Genomic DNA, 8,866 nt, shown 5'->3' with positions numbered 1-8,866 from the left:
TACAACAGCTCTGGCAGCTAGGCTTGCATGTTCTACAAACTCAGCCGCTGCTTGAGCAGCAGAGGTAGCATCCTTAAATTTCATGTTCCAATTCTGCTTGCCAACAGAAGAATTACCATTTCAATCTCCAGGAAATGCGTGCCCATGTTCCAACCTTTCATCCTTGAAACAAAAGTGGCATGAACCACCATCATCAACACAATATTGCCTATAAAATTCTATAACAGCTCTAGCATCTAGGCTTGCATATTCTGCAAACTCAACCGCTGCTTGAGCAGCAGAGGTAGCATCCTTAAATTTTATGTTCCAATTCTGCCTGCTAATAGAAAATTACCATTACCATCTCAAGGAATTGATTGCCCATGTTCCAACCTTTCATCCTTGAAACCAAAGTGGCATGAACCACCATCATCAACACAATATTGCCTTGAAAGTTCTACAATAGCTCTGGCAGCTAGGCTTAAATATTCTGCAAATTCAGCCGCTGCTTGAGCAGCAGAGGTAGCATCCTTCAATTTCATGTTCCAATTCTGCTTGCCAACAGAAAAATTAACATTACCATCTCCAGGAAATGCTTGCCCATGTTCCAACCTTTCATCCTTGAAACCTAGATGGCATGACCCACCATCATCAACTCAATATTGCCTTGAAATTACTACAATAACATTTGTAGCTAGGCTTGCATGTTCTGCAAACTCAGTCGCTACTTGAGCAGCAGAGGTAGCATAATTAAATTTTATGTTCCAATTCTGCCTGCCAACAAAGAAATTACCATTACCACCTCATGGAAATGATTGCCCATGTTCCAAACTTTCATCCTTGAAAACTAAGTGGCATGAACCATCATCATCAACTCAATATTGCCTTGAAAGTTCTACAGAAGCTCTGGCAGCTAGGCTTGCATGTTCTGCAAACTCAGTCGCTACTTGAGCAGCAGAGGTAGCATCCTTAAATTTCATGTTCCAATTCTGCCTGCCAACAAAGAAATTACCATTACCACCTCATGGAAATGATTGCCCATGTTCCAAACTTTCATCCTTGAAAACTAAGTGGCATGAACCATCATCATCAACTCAATATTGCCTTGAAAGTTCTACAGAAGCTCTGGCACCTAGGCTTGCATGTTCTGCAAACTCAGCCACTGCTTGAGCAGCAAAGGTAGCATCCTTAAATTTCATGTTCCATTTCTGCATGCCAATAGAAAATTACCATTACCATCTCAAGGAAATGATTGCCCATGTTTCAACCTTTTATCCTTGAAACCTAAGTGGCATGAACCATCATCATCAACACAATATTGCCTTAATAGTTCTACAATAGCGCTGGCAGCTAGGCTTGCATGTTCTGCAAACTCAGCCGCTACTTAAGCAGCAGAGGTAGCATCCTTAAATTTCATGTTCCAATTCTGCCTGCTAATAGAAAAATTACCATTACCATCTCCAGGAAATGATTGCCCATGTTCCAACCTTTTATCCTTGAAACCTAAGTGGCATGAACCACCCTCATCAACACAATATTGCCTTGAAAGTTCTACAACAGCTCTGGCAGCTAGGCTTGCATGTTCTGCAAACTCAGCCGCTGCTTGAGCAGCAGAGGTAGCATCCTTAAATTTCATGTTCCAATTCTGCTTGCCAATTGAAAAATTAACATTACCATCTCCAGGAAACGCTTTCCCTTGTTCCAACCTTTTATCCTTGAAACCTAAGTAGCATGAACCATTATCATCAACACAATATTGCCTTAAAAGTTCTACAACAGCTCTGGCAGCTAGGCTCGCATGTTCTGCAAACTTAGCCGCTACTTGAGCAGCAGAGGTAGCATCCTTATATTTCATGTTCCAATTCTGCCGGCCAATAGAAAAATTACCATTACCATCTCCAGGAAATGATTGCCCATGTTCCAACCTTTTATCCTTGAAAACTAAGTGGTATGAACCACCCTTATCAACACAATATTGCCTTAAAAGTTCTACAACAACTCTGACAGCTAGGCTTGCATGTTCTGCAAACTCAGCCGCTGCTTCAGCAGCAGAGGTAGCATCCTTAAATTTCATGTTCCAATTCTGCTTGCCAATTGAAAAATTAACATTACCATCTCTAGGAAACGCTTTCCCATGTTCCAACCTTTTATCCTTGAAACCTAAGTAGCATGAACCATTATCATCAACACAATATTGCCTTAAAAGTTCAACAACAGCTCTGGCAGCTAGGCTTGCATGTTCTGCAAACTCAGCCGCTGCTTGAGCAGCAGAGGTAGCATCCTTAAATTTCATGTTCCAATTCTGCTTGCCAATTGAAAAATTAACATTACCATATCCAGGAAATGCTTTCCCATGTTCCAACCTTTTATCCTTGAAACCTAAGTAGCATGAACCATTATCATCAACACAATATTGCCTTAAAAGTTCTACAACAGCTCTGGAAGCTAGGCTCGCATGTTCTGCAAACTCAGCCGCTACTTGAGCAGCAGAGGTAGCATCCTTAAATTTCATGTTCCAATTCTGCCTGCCAATAGAAAAATTACCATTACCATCTCCAGGAAATGATTGCCCATGTTCCAACCATTTATCCTTGAAACCTAAGTGGCATGAACCACCCTCATCAACACAATATTGCCTTGAAAGTTCTACAACAGCTCTGGCAGCTAGGCTTGCATGTTCTGCAAACTCAGCCGCTGCTTGAGCAGCATAGGTAGCATCCTTAAATTTCATGTTCCAATTCTGCTTGCCAATTGAAAAATTAACATTACCATCTCCAGGAAACGCTTTCCCATGTTCCAACCTTTTATCCTTAAAACCTAAGTAGCATGAACCATTATCATCAACACAATATTGCCTTAAAAGTTCTACAACAGCTCTAGCAGCTAGGCTCGCATGTTCTGCAAACTCAGCAGCTGCTTGAGCAGCAGAGGTAGCATCCTTAAATTTCATGTTCCAATTCTGCTTGCCAACAGAAAAATTAACATTACCTTCTCCAGGAAATGCTTTCCCGTGTTCCAACCTTTTATCCTTGAAACCTATGTAGCATGAACCATCATCATCAACACAATATTGCCTTGATAGTTCTATAACATCTCTGGCAGTTAGGCTTGCATGTTCTGCAAACTCAGCCGCTGCTTGAGCAGCAGAGGTAGCATCCTTAAATTACATGTTCCAATACTACCTGCCAATAGAAAAATTACCATTACCATCTTAAGGAAATGATTTCCCATGTTCCAACCTTTCATCCTGGAAACCTAAGTGGCATGAACCAATATCATCAACACAATATTGCCTTGAAAGTTCTACAACAGCTCTGGCAGCTAGGCTTGTATGTTCTACAAACTCAGCCGCTGCTTGAGCAGCAGAGGTAGCATTCTTAAATTTCATGTTCCAATTATGCCTGCCAATAGAAAAATTACCATTACCATCTCAAGGAAATGATTGCCCATGTTCCAACCTTTCATCCTTGAAACCCAAGTGGCATGAACCACAATCATCAACACAATATTGCCTTGAAAGTTCTCCAACAGCTCTGGCATCTAGGCGTGCATATTCTCCAAAATCAGCCGCTGCTTGAGCGGCAGAGGTAGCATCCTTAAATTTCATATTCCAATACTGCCTGCCAATAGAAAAATTACCATTACCATCTCAAGGAAATGATTGCCCATATTCCAACCTTTCATCCTTGAAACTTAAGTGGCATGAACCACCATCATGAACACAATATTTCCTTGAAGGTTCTCCAACAGCTCTGGCAGCTAGGCTTGCATATTCTCCAAAATCAGCCACTGCTTGAGTAGCAATGGTAGCATCCTTAAATTTCATGTTCCAATTCTGCCTGCCAAAAGAAAAATTACCATTACAATCTCCAGGAAATGATTGCCCATGTTCCAACCTTTTATCCTTGAAACCTAAGTGGCATGAACCACCATCATCAACACAATATTGCCTTGAAAGTTGTACAATAGCTCTGGCAGCTAGGCTTGCATGTTCTGCAAACTCAGCCGCTGCTTGAGCAGCAGAGGTAGCATCCTTAAATTTCATGTTCCAATTCTGCTTGCCAACAGAAAAATTAACATTACCATCACTAGGAAATGCTTTCCCATGTTTCAACCTTTTATCCTTGAAACCTAAGTAGCATGAACCATCATCATCAACACAATATTGCCTTGAAAGTTCTATAACAGCTCTGGCAGTTAGGCTTGCATGTTCTGCAAACTCAGCCACTGCTTGAGCAGTAGAGGTCATCCTTAAATTTCATGTTCCAATACTACCTGCTAATAGAAAAATTACCATTACCATCTCAAGGAAATTATTTCCCATGTTCCAACCTTTCATCCTGGAAACCTAAGTGGCATGAACCACAATCATCAACACAATATTGCCTTAAGTAGCAATGGTAGCATCCTTAAATTTCATGTTCCAATTCTGCCTGCCAAAAGAAAAATTACCATTACAATCTCCAGGAAATGATTGCCCATGTTCCAACCTTTTATCCTTGAAACCTAAGTGGCATGAACCACCATCATCAACACAATATTGCCTTGAAAGTTCTACAATAGCTCTGGCAGCTAGGCTTGCATATTCTGCAAACTCAACCGCTGCTTGAGCAGCAGAGGTAGCATCCTTAAATTTCATGTTCCAATTCTGCTTGCCAACAGAAAAATTAACATTACCATCTCCAGGAAATGCTTTCCCATGTTCCAACCTTTTATCCTTGAAACCTAAGTAGCATGAACCATCATCATCAACACAATATTGCCTTGAAAGTTCTATAACAGCTCTGGCAGTTAGACTTGCATGTTCTGCAAACTCAGCCGGTGCTTGAGCAGCAGAGGGCATCCTTAAATTTCATGTTCCAATACTACCTGCCAATAGAAAAATTACCATTACCATCTCAAGGAAATTATTTCCCAAGTTCCAACCTTTCATCCTGGAAACCTAAGTGGCATGAACCACTATCATCAACACAATATTACCTTGAAAGTTCTACAACAGCTCTGGCAGCTAGGCTTGCATGTTCTGCAAACTCAGCCGCTGCTTGAGCAGCAGAGGCAGCATCCTTAAATTTCATGTTCCAATTCTGCTTGCCAACAGAAAAATTAACATAACCATCTCCAGGAAATGCTTGCCCATGTTCCAACCTTTCATCCTTGAAACCTAAGTGGCATGAACCACCATCATCAACTCAATATTGCCTTAAAAGTTCTACAACAACATTTGTAGCTAGGCTTGCATGTTTTGCTAACTCAGTCGCTACTTGAGCAGCAGAGGTAGCATCCTTAAATTTCATGTTCCAATTCTGCCTGCCAACAGAAAAATTAACATTACCACCTCAAGGAAATGATTGCCCATGTTCCAACCTTTCATCCTTGAAAACTAAGTGGCATAAACCATAATCATCAACTCAATATTGCCTTGAAAGTTCTACAATAGCTCTGGCAGCTAGGCTTGCATATTTTGCAAACTCAGCCGCTGCTTGAGTAGCAATGGTAGCATCCTTAAATTTCATGTTCCAATTCTACCTGCCAATAGAAAATTACCATTACCATCTCAACGAAATGATTGCCCATGTTCCAACCTTTAATCCTTGAAACCTAAGTGGCATGGACCATCATCATCAACACAATATTTCCTTGAAAGTTCTCCAACAGCTCTGGCAGCTAGGCTTGCATGCTCTCCAAACTCAGCCGCTGCTTGAGCAGCAGAGGTAGCATCCTTAAATTTCATGTTCCAATACTACCTGCCAATAGAAAAATTACCATTACCATCTTAAGGAAATGATTTCCCATGTTCCAACCTTTCATCCTGGAAACCTAAGTGGCATGAACCACCATCATCAACACAATATTGCCTTGAAAGTTCTACAACAGCTCTGGCAGCTAGGCTTGTATGTTCTACAAACTCAGCCGCTGCTTGAGCAGCAGAGGTAGCATCCTCAAATTTCATGTTCCAATTCTGCCTGCCAATAGAAAAATTACCATTACCATCTCAAGGAAATGATTGCCCATGTTCCAACCTTTCATCCTTGAAACCTAAGTGGCATGAACCACCATCATCAACACAATATTGCCTTGAAAGTTCTACAACAGCTCTGGCAGCTAGGCGTGCATATTCTCCAAAATCAGACGCTGCTTGAGCAGCAGAGGTAGCATCCTTAAATTTCATGTTCCAATTCTACTTGCCAACAGAAAAATTAACATTACCATCTCCAGGAAATGCTTTCCCATGTTCCAACCTTTTTTCCTTGAAACCTAAGTAGCATGAACCATCATCATAACCACAATATTGCCTTGAAAGTTCTATAACAGCTATGGCAGTTAGGCTTGCATGTTCTGCAAACTCAGCCGCTGCTTGAGCAGCAGAGGGCATCCTTAAATTTCATGTTCCAATACTACCAGCCAATAGAAAAATTACCATTACCATCTCAAGGAAATTATTTCCCATGTTCCAACCTTTCATCCTGGAAACCTAAGTGGCATGAACCACTATCATCAACAAAATATTGCTTTGAAAGTTCTACAACAGCTCTGGCAGCTAGGCTTGCATGTTCTGCAAACTCAGCCGCTGCTTGAGAAGCAGAGGCAGGATCCTTAAATTTCATGTTCCAATTCTGCTTGCCAATAGAAAAATTAACATTAGCACCTCAAGGAAATGATTGCCCATGTTCCAACCTTTCATCCTTGAAAACTAAGTGGCATTAACCATAATCATCAACTCAATATTGCCTTGAAAGTTCTACAATAGCTCTGGCAGCTAGGCTTGCATGCTCTCCAAACTCAGCCGCTGCTTGAGCAGCAGAGGTAGCATCTTTAAATTTCATGTTCCAATACTACCTGCCAATAGAAAAATTACCATTACCATCTTAAGGAAATGATTTCCCATGTTCCAACCTTTCATCCTGGAAACCTAAGTGGCATGAACCACCATCATCAATACAATATTGCCTTGAAAGTTCTATAACAGCTCTGGCAGCTAGGCTTGCATGTTCTACAAACTCAGCCGCTGCTTGAGCAGCAGAGGTAGCATTCTTAAATTTCATGTTCCAGTTCTGCCTGCCAATAGAAAAATTACCATTACCATCTCAAGGAAATGATTGCCCATGTTCCAACCTTTCATCCTTGAAACCAAAGTGGCATGAACCACCATCATCAATCCAATATTGCCTGTAAAGTTCTAACACAGCTCTGGCAGCTAGGCGTGCATATTCTCCAAAATCAGCCGCTGCTTAACCAGCAGAGGTAGCATCCTTAAATTTCATATTCCAATACTGCCTGCCAATAGACAAATTACCATTACCATCTCAAGGAAATGATTGCCCATATTCCAACCTTTCATCCTTGAAACCTAAGTGGCATGAACCACCATCATGAACACATTATTGCCTTGAAACTTCTCCAACAGTTCTGGCAGCTAGGCTTGCATATTCTCCAAAATCAGCCGCTGCATGAGCAACAATGTTAGCATCCTTAAATTTCATGTTCCAATTCTGCCTGCCAATAGAAAAATTACCATTACCATCTCAAGGAAATGATTGCCCATGTTCCAACCTTTCATCCTTGAAACCTAAGTGGCATGAACCACCATCATCAACACAATATTGCCTTGAAAGTTCTACAACAGCTCTGGCAGCTAGGCTTGCATATTCTGCAAACTCAGCCGCTGCTTGAGCAGCAGAGGTAGCATCCTTAAATTTCATGTTCCAATTCTGCTTGCCAACAGAAAAATTAACATTACCATCTCCAGGAAATGCTTTCCCATGTTCCAACCTTTTATCCTTGAAACCTAAGTAGCATGAACCATCATCATCAACACAATATTGCCTTGAAAGTTCTATAACAGCTCTGGCAGTTAGGCTTGCATGTTCTGCAAACTCAGCCGCTGCTTGAGCAGCAGAGGGCATCCTTAAATTTCATGTTCCAATACTACCTGCCAATAGAAAAATTACCATTACCATCTCAAGGAAATTATTTCCCATGTTCCAACCTTTCATCCTGGAAACCTAAGTGGCATGAACCACTATCATCAACACAATATTGCTTTGAAAGTTCTACAACAGCTCTGGCAGCTAGGCTTGCATGTTCTGCAAACTCAGCCGCTGCTTGAGAAGCAGAGGCAGCATCCTTAAATTTCATGTTCCAATTCTGCTTGCCAACAGAAAAATTAACATAACCATCTCCAGAAATGCTTGCCCATGTTCCAACCTTTCATCCTTGAAACCTAAGTGGCATGAACCACCATCATCAACTCAATATTTCCTTAAAAGTTCTACAACAACATTTGTAACTAGGCTTGCATGTTTTGCTAACTCAGTCGCTACTTTAGCAGCAGATGTAGCATCCTTAAATTTCATGTTCCAATTCTGCCTGCCAACAGAAAAATTAACATTACCACCTCAAGGAAATGATTGCCCATGTACCAACCTTTCATCCTTGAAAACTAAGTGGCATGAACCATAATCATCAACTCAATATTGCCTTGAAAGTTCTACAATAGCTCTGGCAGCTAGGCTTGCATGTTCTGCAAACTCAGCCGCTGCTTGAGTAGCAATGGTAGCATCCTTAAATTTCATGTTCCAATTCTGCCTGCCAATAGAAAATTACCATTACCATCTCAACGAAATGATTGCCCATGTTCCAACCTTTAATCCTTGAAACCTAAGTGGCATGAACCATCATCATCAACACAATATTTCCTTGAAAGTTCTCCAACAGCTCTGGCAGCTAGGCTTGCATGCTCTCCAAACTCAGCCGCTGCTTGAGCAGCAGAGGTAGCATCCTTAAATTTCAAGTTCCAATACTACCTGCCAATAGAAAAATTACCATTACCATCTTAAGGAAATGATTTCCCATGTTCCAACCTTTCATCCTGGAAACCTAAGTGGCA

This window comes from Nicotiana tomentosiformis, unplaced genomic scaffold, assembly GCF_000390325.3.
Source record: "Nicotiana tomentosiformis unplaced genomic scaffold, ASM39032v3 Un00013, whole genome shotgun sequence".
NCBI lineage: Eukaryota > Viridiplantae > Streptophyta > Magnoliopsida > Solanales > Solanaceae > Nicotiana > Nicotiana tomentosiformis.
Note: the sequence above shows the minus strand (reverse complement) of the source record.